The sequence below is a fragment of the Lissotriton vulgaris genome, chromosome 9, assembly GCF_964263255.1.
Source record: "Lissotriton vulgaris chromosome 9, aLisVul1.2, whole genome shotgun sequence".
Lineage (NCBI taxonomy): Eukaryota > Metazoa > Chordata > Amphibia > Caudata > Salamandridae > Lissotriton > Lissotriton vulgaris.
This window is the reverse complement of record NC_141697.1, coordinates 154,762,335-154,778,949: the sequence shown is the minus strand read 5'-3', so window position 1 is coordinate 154,778,949 and position 16,615 is coordinate 154,762,335. Positions and strand designations below refer to the sequence as shown.

Here is a 16,615-nt window from a genome sequence, read left to right as displayed (position 1 = left end):
TTCCCACCCAGACACCTTCTGCTGCACTTCCATGTTGCTTTGACACCACACAAACTGCTGCATGTCTCTTCTCTTCGCCAAGGATTATGACTTTCACAACCAATTGTTGTATAGATTTAGCGAGGTTAAGTGCTTCTTCAAACCAAATTGAATTAATAATTTCCCATGAATCTTCTTAAAGCTTGTGCGGTCCCTTTGTTGGTAAATCAAGACCTGATCAGAAAGGCTGGAATCCATAGCGCATGGCAATGATTCTTAGTGAAGAAACAAACTTCTACTGTTTCATGCTTTTCTTAATATATTGTATAAAATGTGTGCCTAGCAATGACCAGTACACAGAATGACTCGCAATCATCCCACATATCCTTCAGGCAATGCAAACTTCACCCTTAGTCATAGGAGACGGGTCTCAAAAAGATGTCCCCCTTCAGTGTCCAAGCTATGCAGAAGAAGGGCCATTTCCATTCCACTGAATGTGTGTGGTCTCCAAGCATGTTGCAAACTCCTGCTCTCACCAGAGCCATGGGTTGGGACAAAAGTAATCGGCAGTAAAGTATAGAGCTCAGCCCTAAGTAGATACAATACTGTTTGAAATGGTGGCTCTGGCCCGAAGGTATTAAGCACGGCTTTGTGTAGTACATCATTCTTTATTGACTTGTGATTCACATCAAGGTCTTCATAAATCAGGTACTTCCTTAAAAGACTTTTATTATATGTTATTTACAATACCAACCCAAATTCTGAGTTTCTAATCCCACACCATCTTCTTGAGAAAACCTTGACTGCTCAAACCCGTTAGCCCAAAATACCTAAGTGCTAAAGGGAGGAACTTGGGCATTCAGTTGGAGTGCAGTATTTTGCACTCTGGAAAGGACATTAAATCTTACGGTGGTCACCCAGTTACCGCTGACTATTCTGGGACCCCAAGAAAATGCTGTGCACATAGGAATTTGGGCTCTCATGGAGATTGTAAGAACAGTGGAGGTGATCTGTTTTCTCTAGCATGGTGGCCTATCAACAGAAAATAATCTCAGGTGAAAAACTCAGTGTATTATAGCAAGTGTGATGGTACGAGATCACAGCAACCCACCTGGTGCCCAACAGTACATTAAGGGGTCTAAATTATCATACAGGTAAAGTACGATTTTTGCAAAATGTATACTGTGTGTAGTGGAATTGGGCATGACCAGTCACCAGCATATTGTATTATCACCATATGCCACTGTTTGTATGGCAATTGCTCCCCAATATCTCGTTCCCATTTAATTTGAAGTTGGATTGCGAGCTCTACTGGGAAGTGCACCATATGGTTCTTTCATCATTCTCCCTCTGCTCAACAGGGAGCAGAGCTGAAAAAGGGTACTGGATTAAGGTGGTCACTCAAGAAATCTCTCCCACAAGAGTTGGGCTTCCCAGCAAGCATGCCATAGAGCAGGAATTTATCGAATCGTACACCAAACTGAGTTTTAGCTTCATCGAAAGTTAAGATCTAATCCCCATTTTGTAGGTCACCCATTACTTGGAGGCCCACTGAAAACCATTTTGCAACACTTGTGTTTTTGCATAACTCGCAGAACTGGAGGAAGTCTTTGCCTCACCCGAGAACGGAACCCTGTTCATCGCTTTCTGGACCGCCCTGTCTCAAGCCAAAGACATTAAGATTGCAACCCTACTGCCACTACTAGGGGATATAAACTGGAATCTCAAAGGTGCACAGCTATGACATCCAATGCGAAAGATCAATCCACATTTGGCCTCTCATCTAGCAACTACACCAAGTATGGTAGCTTGGAAGCAAGCTAATATCATTTGAATTCTGAAAGTCAGAATCCTCTCCCCCAGTTCGTAAATAGGTTTGACGGTAGTTAACTTTATAATTGGCCAAGAACTAGGCCATATTAAAGATATGAGCATAAGGTCTATCTGTATGAAAATGTTGTTGGAAAGTTGGCAGATCATACCATGAAAGACATATAAGCACCAAGAAAGAATCACAATTTTGACCACAGCAACCCTTTCCATCAAGAGCAAAGACAGTAATTTCCAGAAGGAGATGAGCGCCTCACCTCCTCCAGTACTCTCCTGACATTATGAGATCCTTCAGTGCATGAGCCACATAAATCCCAAAATACTTCAGGGTTCTGGGCTGCCAAGTCATTTCCAGTTTTAGCAGGTCTTCAGCGGCACCTCTGGCCAGCGACCACAAGAATAATAGTCATGGTTTGTACCACTTAGTGCAGAGACCAGCTACTTCACTATATTCTGCAGGTATTTGTAGCCACTGTGAGACAGATCTCTCTGGGCCACTTAGGAAAACCAATATGCCACCCACGTGTGTCAATCTATCCATATATTGCCAGTCATATCCCCCCTCTGTTTCCCCATCCTGAATCCCCCCCTCCCACCTCGTTCACCACTTTCTGTGTCCATACTCTAGCCCTACCATGCCAGTATAGCAGCCTCATCCAACTTTTAAAAACCGGGCTATTGGTAATCAAAAACTTTTTCAATGTTGAGGGAGGCCACAGCGTTGTCATCCTCTCCATTTCTAGTGAGTGCTGAACCTCAGCAAGTCTGCATACATTTGATTGTCTTCCGTCCGGCTACAAACAAACACGGATCTTTGTTTATCAGTGTTAGAATTAGGAACTACTTTCATTAGTCTCTCCACTAAAGCTTTGCTTATTATCTTGATGTGTGCCTTAATCCTGCACAAGGGTATACTGGATTTATAATCTATGGGGTTAATTGTTAGGCTTGGTTACCACCATAGCTCATTGATCCAGTTTCATCCACTATTTGCAGGATTTCCTTGTGTAGGGGCTCTCACTTTATCAACCAGGTCTGCATTTGCACTGACTAATCACCCTCTCTGTATAACCCATGTTGGTATGTGGTGTAAGAACATTTGTCGAGGTTATTATGCAAATCCTTTAGTCTGCATTTGTGTTAATTAATGGCCATCTCTCAGGAATCCAATCCAATATCGACCCTCTCTTCCAGCCAGCTATCCTCCCCTATATCTCTGAAGCAGTCTACTTACTCTATACCACCCTCACAGGCATACTTCTCATACTACCACCTTCCCGTCCTCCCATTAGTTTACTCTCGAGAAGCCTGTGCCCCAGAAACAATGCTTCAATTAATGTTAGAACCTACCCTGAATCCTTTGTAATAATGTTCTTCCGTTTTGAGTAGGAATTTAGGGTCTCACACCATAATGAGTATCGGTAAGGTATATTGGTAAATATCAGATAATACTCTACCCAAGTATTTCGCCTCTGAGAACCTATCACACAATTTTAGTTGCATACCTAAACATAATTTAGTCTACTGTATGACCCATGCTGTGGTGAGTTAAAAGAGAAGATCCAATCTCCCAGGAGTTTTGCCCACCACATGTCTACCATATCAAGATTTTGAATGAGGTTGGACTGCTGAAATAATAGCTGCATTATTGGGAGCACCCTGCCAGTTGATCCCAACACTAAGCAATTGCAATCACCTGCCCACAATACAGAGGTGCCTAACCATGGTCTCACCACATCCAGTAGCGCCCGGAAAAAAGTCATATCAATTATATTTGGAGTGTACACATTTAGTAGGCCCCTTTCCCTTGCTTCCAGGATATTTGATATTACTGACCTGAGATTTTTTATTTAAAAAAAAAAAACATTTTTATTTGCATTTTAGTGTAACTCCACGATACAATCATGTCATCTTCAGTGCACATTTCCCATTCTCCCATCCACCACCCCCCTCCCCACAATTCTCTAACTGGTTCCATGTCCTTGCAATCCGGCGTCCAGTGAGCCAAAATACTGTAGTCTCTCCTGGTCGGCCTCAGGCATTTCCTTAGTTGGCTTAGACACCCTTCTATTTCCCCTCTAAGTATATGGCCTTCAGAGTCCCGCATCCAACCCGTGATAGGTTCTCCATTTACCCCAGACTTTAGGGAACTTCTTCGGGCATCATCTCGCCTTGTAAGTGACCCTTTCCGTAGCTATGTACAGGTCCATTCCTCTCCTCCATTCCTCTAAATCTGGTGATTCAGGCGCACCCCAGTGTTTAGCTATGTCTCGTTTGGCCACTACCAATGCTAGGGTCAAAAAGGTCAGGAGGGGACGCGCCAGATCTATGTCATTTGTCATCCCTAGAAGGGCTAATTTGGGCTCTGGGGCAATAGGGGTTTCCAGCACCTCACTCAATTCCGTAAGTATAGTAACCCAATATGCCTGGATAGTAGTACATGTCCATATGGTGTGGTAGAAGTCAACTCCCGTTGCCCTGCACCTAAGGCATCTAGTGTCTTCCGTTCGTCCCATTTTATGTAGCCTCACTCTATCGTAATATGTTCTGTGTAGCACATTAAACTGGATGAGTCGCAGCCTGGACTTAATGGCCACCTCCCTGGGGTGCATTAGTACCATGTCCCAATCAATGTCCTCCATGCCTCCCACCTCGCTCTCCCATGTTCTCCTTAGTTTCTCCATGTCTCCTAGCATATTATTTGTCAGTGTTCTATATGTGAGGGACACCATTTTTTCCTGCACCTGTTCCTGTAGCAGTCTACCCTCCAGAGGTGCGTACTCCTGGAGTCCGTCTAGTGATATTCTTTCCGCTCGCCAGGCGTGTCGCCACTGGGCGTATTTGAAGAACTGCGTGTGATGCAGTCCAAACTCGGACCGCAGTGCTTCGAACGACTTCAAGTCTCCTCCTGTCACTATGTCGCCCAAGGTGGAGATCCCAATATCGTCCCATTTCCGAAAGCCTTTTAGCTTATTCAATTCCGTGAGGCACACACAGTGCCATATCGGCGCCTGGCGGGTGGGTTTCTCCCCCCAGCCCGTGCAGCTCATCGCCTTTTTCCACAGCTGTAGGGTGGTACACGTAGCGGGGAGAAGCTGTCTTCGTCGAGATCCCTCATACAGGTAATACAGCAAGGGACAGGCTGAGAGCTTATGTCTCTCAAGGGCATAGGTGGGGTGATCTGCCGGCGCATGCATCCACTCGTTGATCGGGGCAATATGTTTCCAAATTCGGGAGCGATATCCCTCCGCTGTACTGATGATGTTGAAGCGTGCGGAGTGCCACTCTGGATTGTTTACCAAACCACAGGAAGGACCTAAGTTCTGCATGTATCCTCCCGAAGACTTTGGACGGGATAGGGTAGTACTCATTCTGTAGAGCATATAAGAATTTGGGGAGTGAGCCCATCTTAAACATGGCCACCCGGCACAGTATGGTGAGAGGGAGCTGCCTCCATCGGGACGTGTCTTCTACAAAATTTGATATTATTCGTTCTACGTTCCGTTGGTAGGACTGAGTGCGATCTAGGGTGACATTTACTCCAAGGTATTTAAACCCCTCTTCTGTCGTCAACAGCCTTCCCGGAAGGTCTGGCTAGTTTCCCTGACCCTTAGGATCGTAGAGGACAGACTTGGGCCAGTTTACCCGGTACCCTGCATGTCTACCATACCGCTCCAGTTCCAGAAATATTTCCGGAATTGTGGATTCCGGTCGAGTAATGTATAAGAGGATATCATCCGCATAGAGCGATATTTTTTCATCTGCAGAATCTATCTCACTCCGCTTGAATCCCCTAATGGTTTCATTCTGGCGCAGCCTAGCAGCCAGCACCTCTATCGTGAGCACGAACAGGAGGGGGGACAACGGGCAGCCCTGTCTGGTCCCCCTTTGGACCGGGAATTCCCTTGAAATAGCCCAGTTCACTCTCACTTTAGCTCTAGGTACTGTATAGAGCAATTGAACCCACTTCCGGAATATGGGGCAGAAGCCGAACTTTTGTAGGACGCCCTCCAGGAATGGCCAATGGACCGCGTCAAAAGCTTTCTCCGCGTCAAGGGAGAGGAACCAGTGTGGATCTTCCCTTTCCCTTACTTCCTGGAGCCAATTGTGGGTACGGAGGACATTTAGCCTAGTAGCCCTGTTCGGGAGGAACCCTGTTTGATCGAGATGTACTAGGTCCGATATCACCCGGCGAAGGCATAGCCAGGATAGTTGCCAGTAGTTTTGCCTCTATATTCAAGAGGGAAATAGGGCGGTATGACGTGCAATCGTCATGAGGCTTCCCTTCCTTATGATCTGGGACTATTATTGCCAGACTCAGATCTGAGGGGAGGCTCCCCTCCTCCATCGCCCCTTCGAAAAGACCCTTTAGATGACGTGTGAAGAGGTCCGCCATAGGTTTAAAGAACTCAGCTGGGAACCCGTTAGGGCCCGGGGACTTACCCGGCCTGAGCCTAGCCAAGGCCTCGGTGATGTCCTCAAGAGTTATGTCAGCCTCTAGGCTTTGCTGGGCCTCAGCGGATAGTGTTGGTAATTCAACTGATTCCATGTACCGTAGTGCCTCATCACAAGTCCCCAAATCTCTAGCTCTGTAGAAGCTTTCATAATGGTCTGCAAACATCTCGGCGATAATAGAATCCAACTGTATCGGTATACCCTTAGTGTCTCTGATTTGCTCCACCCATCTCGCAGCACGTTTTTTTTTACTGAGCCACGCCAGCAATTTGCCCGACTTATCTCCTACATCATATAGGCTATGCAACATGGCGAGCGCCTGGGTTTTGGCCTCGCCCGTGACCAACTCTCGGTACTGTCTCTGCGTGTCCGTCAGTCGTCTGAGAATCCCCGTCTCTTTCGAGACCAGGTATTCGCTCTCCAGATCCAGAATGCTCGTCTCTAGTGCCACTGTGTCAGCCTGGAGCTTCCTCAGCTCAGCCGCTAATCTATTCTGTGCCCTGTCTCGCATGACCGTTTTTAGAGCCTCCCAAAATATAACTTTGGATTGGACCGTCTCTTCATTGTCCGCCACATAAACTTTCAGATCTGCCATCATGCCTTTCAATATGCTCACATTTTGTAGGTCCCACGCCGTCAATCGCCATGAGCCTCCACTCCTATCTCTCCCCGATCCCACTCTTGCTAAGAGTGGGGAGTGATCCTGCGCCCCCCTCTGATGTGCCGGTAAGTCTGCAGTAGGCGCAGGGGGGGGGGGGGGGGGGGGGGGCGCAGACAGAACTCCCTCTGCCACTTCCCCGGGAGGCGTCAGTTGCTGGGTGGGCCGTTCCCTCCGGCTCTTTCTTTGGGGAATGCCTGCGCCCCGGTCCAACTGCCTCCCCTCGCTTTATGGACACTCACGGATGTATGGCCAGGCTCTCCCGATCTCACACACCTCAGGCCGCAGTCCGGGGAGTGCGATGCTGCACTCTTCTGCCCCCTCCGATGTCGCGATCAATCCAGCCCGCTGCTCTGGACTAGGCTGCGATGGGCGCCGCCATTTTGGATCCGGGGCCGGGTCGGCACGCTGAGGGTATCCCGGCGTGTTTCTTCCTCCGATCAGCGCCCCGGTGTCATCAAGGGCCACCTCTGGGATCCCTGGATTGCCCGCTTTCTTGCGCGAGGCTTAAATGTTCGCTGGATGGGGTAAGGATAGTCGGATCAAATACGGCTTAGCGGAGCTCCGGTAAAGTGCGGCTGCATTCCAGCTTAGTGCCCTACTTGCTGGAATGCAGCCAAAGGATAGCCACCTTAGAGGTCCCTGGGACCTCAGACACCACTTGGAAGCAGAGTTCAAAGCACAAGGCCATCCTTATTTACTGAAAAGTCTCTTGCTGCTACCTAACATATGTGAAATGAACTTAAATTGACTTACAAACAGCAGTTTCCAAAATGGCCTCCTGACAACGCCTGCACACACAGTTCTAGAAACATCCTTTTCTTAGACTGTTAATACAACCTTTTTCATGTCATCGTACAATCTCCTGTGCTTTCCTCTACACAGAGTCCCCGAGGAACCAACCTGTCGACCAATGACTTCTCAAACGTTTTGCAAGGGGGAGGAACAAACATCTGTTTCTTTTGCATAGTATTAGTCCAGTAGATCATATGTCAACAAAGTAATCCACGTATCAAGCAAAGGAATAAACATCTCACGATGTGCATAAGGTCAACAAGTCGGACCTTGAACAACAATATGGAAAGAGAGTGCACACAAATCCTGTTTCCACCACAACAGCTCATCCCATAAAGTGATCTTACCTCATAGGACAAGCAATTAGGCTGTAAATACGAGTCTGGCTGTCCGAGGACCGTCAGACTTGTGCTTGCGCAGCGGTACAGCCACCGCCACACCAGCTGTCCGACTGCCCTATTACGTAATTGGACGCTGGCTCCACCAGGGAACTGCCCTATTTCTATGACCCCTCACATTCGTTCATCCAACGGTATCTTTGGATCAAAAGAGCTCTGCTAAAGACCCCCCAGGCCTGTCAGGCATTGCAGCACCAGCTTGACGAGGAGCACCCTATGATGAATCATGACACCTTTCCGGGTGTATGAGGGCATTAAGATCTGACCATCTGGTTCCCCCGCAAACTAGATGGTCAGGTTAGTTGATTCCGTTTTGATCAGGGCCCCAACTGACCCTCAAGAGGAACTACCCAAGTGCTATTTTTTGTTCAGCATGGCTAAACATTTGTGGCGTGGAGATGAGTGAAGTGGAGTGGCATGGAGTAGAGTGGCATAGAGTGGAGTGGAGAGAACTATAGTAGAGTTTGTGGAGTGTCGTAGAGTGGATTGATGCAGATTGGAATGTTGTAGAGTTGAGTGTCGTAGATTAGAATTGAGTGTCGTTGATTAGAATGGAGTGTCATGGAGTAGAATGGTGTGGAGAGGAGTGAAGTTGAGTGTTGTGGCGTAGAGAGTCAGCATTAAGTGGAGGAGTCTAGAGTTGAGTGGAGGGGCGTTGAGTGGCATAGCATAGTGTGGAGTAAAGTACTGTAAAGGTAAGTAAAGTGTTATTAAGTGGAGTTGAGTGCTGTGGCATAGAGTGGAAAAGCGAAGAGTTGACTGGAGGGGCGTAGAGTGGCATTGCATAGTGTAGAGTGGAGGGGCATAAAGTGACATAGCATAGTGTGGAGTAAAGGATCGTAGAGTGGAGCAAAGTGTCATTAAGTGGAGTAAAGTGTTGAGTAGTAGAGTGGAGTGGCGTACAGTGGCAAGGCATACTGTGGGGTGGTGTAGTGTGTCAGAGTGGCATGGAGTGGAGTAAAGTGTTGTGGAGTGGTGTAGAGTGAAGTGTCAAACTGGAGTGCTGTGGGGTGTCAAAAGGTTGTGCACTGTAGCGTGGAGTGTCGTAGGATGGAGTAATGTAGAGTGTCATAGTGGTGTAGAGTGGAGTATAGTGTCCTGGAGTAGAGTGACGTAGAGTAGAGTATCGTATCGTGGTGTAGAGTGGCGTAGAGTAGAGTGGAGTATTGTGGTGTGGAGTGGCATGGTGAAGAGGGCGTAGAGTAGAGTGGCATGGTGAAGAGGGCGTAGAGTAGAGTGGCGTGGAGTGGAGTGGCGTAGCATAGATGAGAGTAGAATATCATAGTGTGTCGTGAAGTAGAGCGTTGTAGAGTGGACTGGCATATACTGGAGTAGTGTGTTGAGTGGAGTATGCATGGTGCAGTAAGTAAGTAAAGTATCTTTATTCGATTGTTTGCATATAACAATCATAAAAGTACATTTCATAAACATTGAACACAAATATATAATTATAAAAAGAAGTATTTCCACATGGACACAGACACAAGCGGGGGTTATAAATTTAAAAAGATAAAAATGCAATTTAGATTAAAAAGAAGACATTCCTATCAGTAGCAAAATTGATTAACCTTCCATGCTTTTTCTGAATTTAAGTGCTAGTTTTAAAAAACTACGTACAAACCTAGTGCAATCACTATTTAACATTTGTAGATGATAAAGTGCTGGTCTGAATTGTGCAAAATACAGCTCTTTGAGAAGAGGTTTTAAAAACAAATTTCGAGGAACAGTATAATACGAGCAAAAGAATAAAAAGTGTGCCAAGTCTTGCGGAGACTTATTGTCGCAGCCGCAAGTTGGCAGCACTTGTCCTCTATGTGCTCCACTTGGTACAGCTAACAGTAAATGAAACATATCAAATCTGAACCTTGTTAGCAAAAAGCGTTCATATCCCGACAAGGGCCCAGCTAGGTAAGGTTCCATAAATAGACAGGTTTTGGTGAGAGCATGCAAACTCACACTATTTTTCTTAAACTCTCTCTCCTCCCTCGCTAGGTACCTGGATGACGTAAAAGTATTCTTCACGTAAGTTACGTCAGTTTTAGTTGTTTTCTCAGGGGCTAGAAAAAGGTCTAACCTGCCTAATTCAAGGAAACAACTCCTAACGTATTTTATCCACGGAATCTTGTCCCTCCCTTCCCACTCTAGTGCCTCTTGCAGGATATTTCTGATGAGGAGTAGGTCTGGGTTTAACCAACTATTTAGCCAGCACAGCAAGGGGTTTACAGCTATCCTATCACTTAGATAGGGCACACCAAGTTCTTCGTGGACTGAAAAGTTTGCCGCACCCCTGGGGAGCCTTAAAATTTGCTTGAAAAAATTATTTTCAGTGATCTCAAGATCATCTAAGGGTACAAAGCCCCATATTTCGCTCCCGTAACACGCGACTGCTGTACTTTTGGCTTGGTATAGCTTCAAGACAGCAGCCACCGGGCTGTTACCCATTTTCCTGGCAAAGTCCATTATTGCTGCGTTAGCTCGCACTACCTCACCCTTTTTCTTTTGTATCGCTGGTGCCCACGTTAATTTGTGGTCAAAAAGGACACCGAGGTACGAAAAAGTCTTAGTTGTCGGTATTTTTTCACCATTTACTGAGTGAGGGTATGTTTTTTTTGGTCGTAGACCTGTCGTCATTGCGTAGGATTTCGAATTATTGATACTCAGGCCTCGGGAGTTCATAAAATCAAAAAAAGAATCTAACAGGGTTTGAAGACCGATTGCGGTTCTGGAGATTAGGACGGCGTCGTCCGCGTATAGCAGGACGGGGGCACGCCCTTCCTTCCTATATATGGGTAATCTGTACCAGTTTTTAATAAATGCTCTTCCAGCTCATTGATATAAAGGTTAAAAAGAAACGGGGCTAAAATGCACCTGACACCACGATTTATCCTAAAGTCCCTGGTTACTTTCATGTCTTGGGTGTAACGGACATTTGCTCTTGTGTCCGAGTGGAGGTCAGCCAAAAAATTAATAAGATTTTGATCCACTCCCATTGTTTGGAGGACCTCCCAGAGCCTACCTCTGTCAACGCAGTCAAATGCGGACGATAAGTCCATAAAAGCCATGTAAATGGTCCCTTTTCTGGCCATAGTATATTTGCCGTTTATTAAATACAGGTTCAGGCATTGAGTTATCGTTGAGTGTCCTGGTCTGAACCCGTATTGTGTTGGCGACATTATATTGTTTTCGTTTGCCCATGCTACCAGCCTATTTAAAATTATACCCCCCACCACCTTGGCAACTGAATTATTCAGCGAAATAGGTCTGTAACATGTTACACTACTTCGGTCGCCCTTCTTAAAAACAGGCACTATAGTCGAGGACCCCCAGGACTTTGGGCAACCAGTTAAGACTCCAGCATTTATTACTGCAGTAAGGACAGGGGCCCATAAATGGATATTTGATTTGAATACATCGGGAGGAAGGCCGTCAGGGCCAGGAGCTTTATTACAGGTTAGACCCCGAATCCCCTTTTCTACCTCCCCCACTGTAAAGCACAGCATGACCTCCTCAGAGTTTGTAAAAATGGATTCCGCTTGTGTCTCGTCACTTTTAAAAATTGTACTATAATGTGATACCCACTCTTCCTCAGGTATGTTAGTTCCAAGCGTAGGATTACTGGGATCATCAAACAGAGGTTTGTTTATGATGTTCCAAAACTTAGAACTGTTACTCAGGATTGCGGGGTCACACAAGGATTCCCAAATGTCTGCTTTCACTTCTTTTTTCCATGCTACCAAGGCTGCCTTGTATTTAGTTCTCAGAGTATTTATAAGGACAGAGTCTCTTGGAGTGATCTTTAGTGATTTTTTGAGATTACGTCCAGCCTTTGAGCATGCTTGATCGAACCATCTTGGTTGGTGTTCATATTGACCCTTCGCTGGTATGGTTAGCAGTTGACCAACTCTATGAACCACAACAGAGAAGGCGTTTAAAGTCATTTCAGGCGAGGTGGTAGGAGAGACACAAAGGCCAAGTTCTTGGCCACAACTGATATTAAGTGAGCTATACAAAGTGTCGCTGTTAACCGTTGACCATTTCAAACGTCGGTTTCCATTTATAGGTATTAAAGAACCGCAGTCGTTCCGCCACTTCCGATGTTCAAAAAAACCTCCTCCGATTGCAATAGAAATGGGATTGTGGTCGCTAAAAATGCTTGTGTGGATTTCAAAGTCAGTGGCTAGGTCAACAAGATCCCTGGAAAGTAAAATATGATCTATGTAGGATCCATGGCCAAGGCCTTTATACGTAGGAACATCAAAGATATGGGAGTCCTCCGACATGGACATTGCAGCAGTTAAGTTCATATCATCAATTAAGTTGTTTGCATGAATGCCACACGTCGAATGGTCGAAGTGAAAACCAGACCTACTGTTACATCCTAAAAGGCCAATAGATGTAGTTGCAGGATTGCCACAAGGATGCGCATTAAAGTCTCCGGCGATGAGGGTGTATCGCGGCAGAGTTGCTGCTTTGGTTTTTAGGAAATTGTGTAAGTGGAGGAGATTACACTCCCTGGTTGAGAGTAGAGCATTATAAAAATTAATAAGGATGAGTGCCCTTTTACCTCTCCTAAGCACCAGGGCCTGGATGTGTCTGTTTTCAGGTTCTCTATTTGAAACCTGACAGATAAGTGCGAGGCTGATATAAATTGCCAAACCCCCCTTTGGTCTACCACTATTTGACTGGACTGCCGGTTTAAGAAAACTTTGAAATCCCTCAATGTGTACGTTTACGTCTTCCAGCCATGTGTCTTGGAAACACAGAACAGTATATTTCTTTATGTATGCCACCCATATTGGATCCTTTACCTTGGCGGCCAGCCCGGCTACATTCCATGATGAGAGTTTTATAGTACTGCCATTATAGACAACACATTTTCAATTGAAATTACATTTACATTTTGAACAGACATACAGTTTTACTGATAAAACTACACAGTGCACAAAAGATAATGTGTGGATATAGCACCACCAAGTATATTGATTTGATCATTTCAAAATATGCGTTTACTCCACACTTCAGAATTACAAAGAAGTGCTTAGTTTGTGGTTTCCTAATTATGAAATACTCTGAAATATTTACAGATGTTACATTTTTTTGCGTGGTAGAAAAAAAAGTTGTAAAGTCTTCCTCCGGTACAAAAGGGGGTGTTGATGGACGGAGCATCTGAATCAATCAAACACTCACACCCAGTCAAAAGATATGGGTTTAATCCATCACCATTCTTTAGCCCACTCTGCCACCCCAGTTCAGACATGGCTATTTGCAAATCAGTCTGACCCTGTGCCTCATGGGAACATTCCAGCCCGAACTGCCAAGCCATGTCTTCCCTGGACCGGAAACAAGCTTCCGAGGACCGGTTTCTGGCATTCCAGCCGTCTTCAGCCCGGCTTGCTTGAATCCAGTGGCAAAGTGAGCAAGGGACTCACGTCTGAGCATACCCTGCCACACTTATGGCGGCCAAAAGCGGTACAAAAGGGGGTGGTGATGGACGGAGCATCTGAATCAATCAAACACTCACACCCAGTCAAAAGATCTGGGTTTAATCCATCACCGTTCTTTAGCCCACTCTGCCACCCCAGTTCAGACATGGCTATATGCAAATCAGTCTGACCCTGTGCCTCATGGGAACAGTCCAGCCCGAACTGCCAAGCCATGTCTTCCCTGGACCGGAAACAAGCTTCCGAGGACCGGTTTCTGGCATTCCAGCCGTCTTCAGCCCGGCTTGCTTGAATCCAGTGGCAAAGTGAGCAAGGGACTCACGTCTGAGCATACCCTGCCACACTTATGGCGGCCAAAAGCGGTACAAAAGGGGGTGGTGATGGACGGAGCATCTGAATCAATCAAACACTCACACCCAGTCAAAAGATCTGGGTTTAATCCATCACCGTTCCTTAGCCCACTCTCCCAACCCAGTTCAGACATGGCTATATGCAAAATCAGTCTGACCCTGTGCCTCAAGGGAACAGTCCAGCCCGAACTGCCAAGCCATGTCTTTCCTGGACCGGAAACAAGCTTCCGAGGACCGGTTTCTGGCATTCCAGCCGTCTTCAGCCCGGCTTGCTTGAATCCAGTGGCAAAGTGAGCAAGGGACTCACGTCTGAGCATACCCTGCCACACTTATGGCGGCCAAAAGCGGTACAAAAGGGGGTGGTGATGGACGGAGCATCTGAATCAATCAAACACTCACACCCAGTCAAAAGATCTGGGTTTAATCCATCACCGTTCTTTAGCCCACTCTGCCACCCCAGTTCAGACATGGCTATATGCAAATCAGTCTGACCCTGTGCCTCATGGGAACAGTCCAGCCCGAACTGCCAAGCCATGTCTTCCCTGGACCGGAAACAAGCTTCCCAGGACCGGTTTCTGGCATTCCAGCCGTCTTCAGCCCGGCTTGCTTGAATCCAGTGGCAAAGTGAGCAAGGGACTCACGTCTGAGCATACCCTGCCACACTTATGGCGGCCAAAAGCGGTACAAAAGGGGGTGGTGATGGACGGAGCATCTGAATCAATCAAACACTCACACCCAGTCAAAAGATCTGGGTTTAATCAATCACCGTTCTTTAGCCCACTCTGCCACCCCAGTTCAGACATGGCTATATGCAAATCAGTCTGACCCTGTGCCTCATGGGAACAGTCCAGCCCGAACTGCCAAGCCATGTCTTCACTGGACCGGAAACAAGCTTCCGAGGACCGGTTTCTGGCATTCCAGCCGTCTTCAGCCCGGCTTGCTTGAATCCAGTGGCAAAGTGAGCAAGGGACTCACGTCTGAGCATACCCTGCCACACTTATGGCGGCCAAAAGCGGTACAAAAGGGGGTGGTGATGGACGGAGCATCTGAATCAATCAAACACTCACACCCAGTCAAAAGATCTGGGTTTAATCCATCACCGTTCTTCAGCCCACTATGCCACCCCAGTTCAGACATGGCTATATGCAAATCAGTCTGACCCTGTGCCTCATGGGAACAGTCCAGCCCGAACTGCCAAGCCATGTCTTCCCTGGCCCGGAAACAAGCTTCCGAGGACCGGTTTCTGGCATTCCAGCCGTCTTCAGCCCGGCTTGCTTGAATCCAGTGGCAAAGTGAGCAAGGGACTCACGTCTGAGCATACCCTGCCACACTTATGGCGGCCAAAAGCGGTACAAAAGGGGGTGGTGATGGACGGAGCATCTGAATCAATCAAACACTCACACCCAGTCAAAAGATCTGGGTTTAATCCATCACCGTTCTTTAGCCCACTCTGCCACCCCAGTTCAGACATGGCTATATGCAAATCAGTCTTACCCTGTGCCTCATGGGAACAGTCCGGGCTGAAGAAGGCTGGAATGCCAGAAACCGGTCCTCGGAAGCTTATTTCCGGTCCTGGGAAGACATGGCTTGGCAGTTCGGGCTGGACTGTTCCCATGAGGCACAGGGTCAGACTGATTTGCATATAGCCATGTCTGAACTGGGGTGGCAGAGTGGGCTAAAGAACGGTGATGGATTAAACCCTGATCTCTTGACTGGGTGTGAGTGTCTGATTGATTCAGAAGCTCCGTCCATCACCACCCCCTTTTGTACCGCTTTTGGCCGCCATAAGTGTGGCAGGGTATACTCAGACGTGAGTCCCTTGCTCACTTTGCCACTGGATTCAAGCAAGCCGGCTGAAGACGGTTGGAATGCCAGAAACCGGTCCTCGGAAGCTTGTTTCCGGTCCAGGGAAGACATGGCTTGGCAGTTCGGGCTGCACTGTTCCCATGAGGCACAGGGTCAGACTTATTTGCATATAGCCATGTCTGAACTGGGGTGGCAGAGTGGGCTAAAGAACGGTGATGGATTAAACCCAGATCTCTTGACTGGGTGTGAGTGTCTAATTGATTCAGAATCTCCGTCCATCACCACCCCCTTTTGTACCGCTTTTGGCCGCCATAAGTGTGGCAGGGTATACTCAGACGTGAGTCCCTTGCTCACTTTGCCACTGGATTCAAGCAAGCCGGGCTGAAGAAGGCTGGAATGCCAGAAACCGGTCCTCGGAAGCTTGTTTTCGGTCCAGGGAAGACATGGCTTGGCAGTTCGGGCTGCACTGTTCCCATGAGGCACAGGGTCAGACTGATTTGCATATAGCCATGTCTGAACTGGGGTGGCAGAGTGGGCTAAAGAACGGTGATGGATTAAACCCAGATCTCTTGACTGGGTGTGAGTGTCTGATTGATTCAGAAGCTCCGTACATCACCACCCCCTTTTTCACCACCCCCTTTTGTACCGTAAAGTCTTCCTCCATCCAGCACACCCCCAGTACCCCGCACGATTGTCACATAAATCCTCCCATTTTGAAATAAGGAAAAAGAAAAGTCAATACCAAGCTCCCTCGGAAGACAGAGCCTGACATCTGTCTGAATGCACAGCAAATGTGACGAGAACACAATTTAAAGGCCTGTTTAGAGAAAGTGAGCAATCGTGAAAGGAGCAATGGAGAACAGGCAATGCTCCACAAGAGGGACAAGGACATGCTGGACAATC

At 47.1% G+C, this 16,615-nt stretch overlaps 1 protein-coding gene across 4 annotated transcripts in view; it reads right to left on the bottom strand.

Annotated features, from left to right (window-relative positions):
• Nucleotides 1–16,615, bottom strand: part of PTGR2 (prostaglandin reductase 2) — a 465,729-nt gene that overhangs the window by 205,117 nt on the left and 243,997 nt on the right. The gene's annotated exons all lie outside the window — the stretch shown is intronic.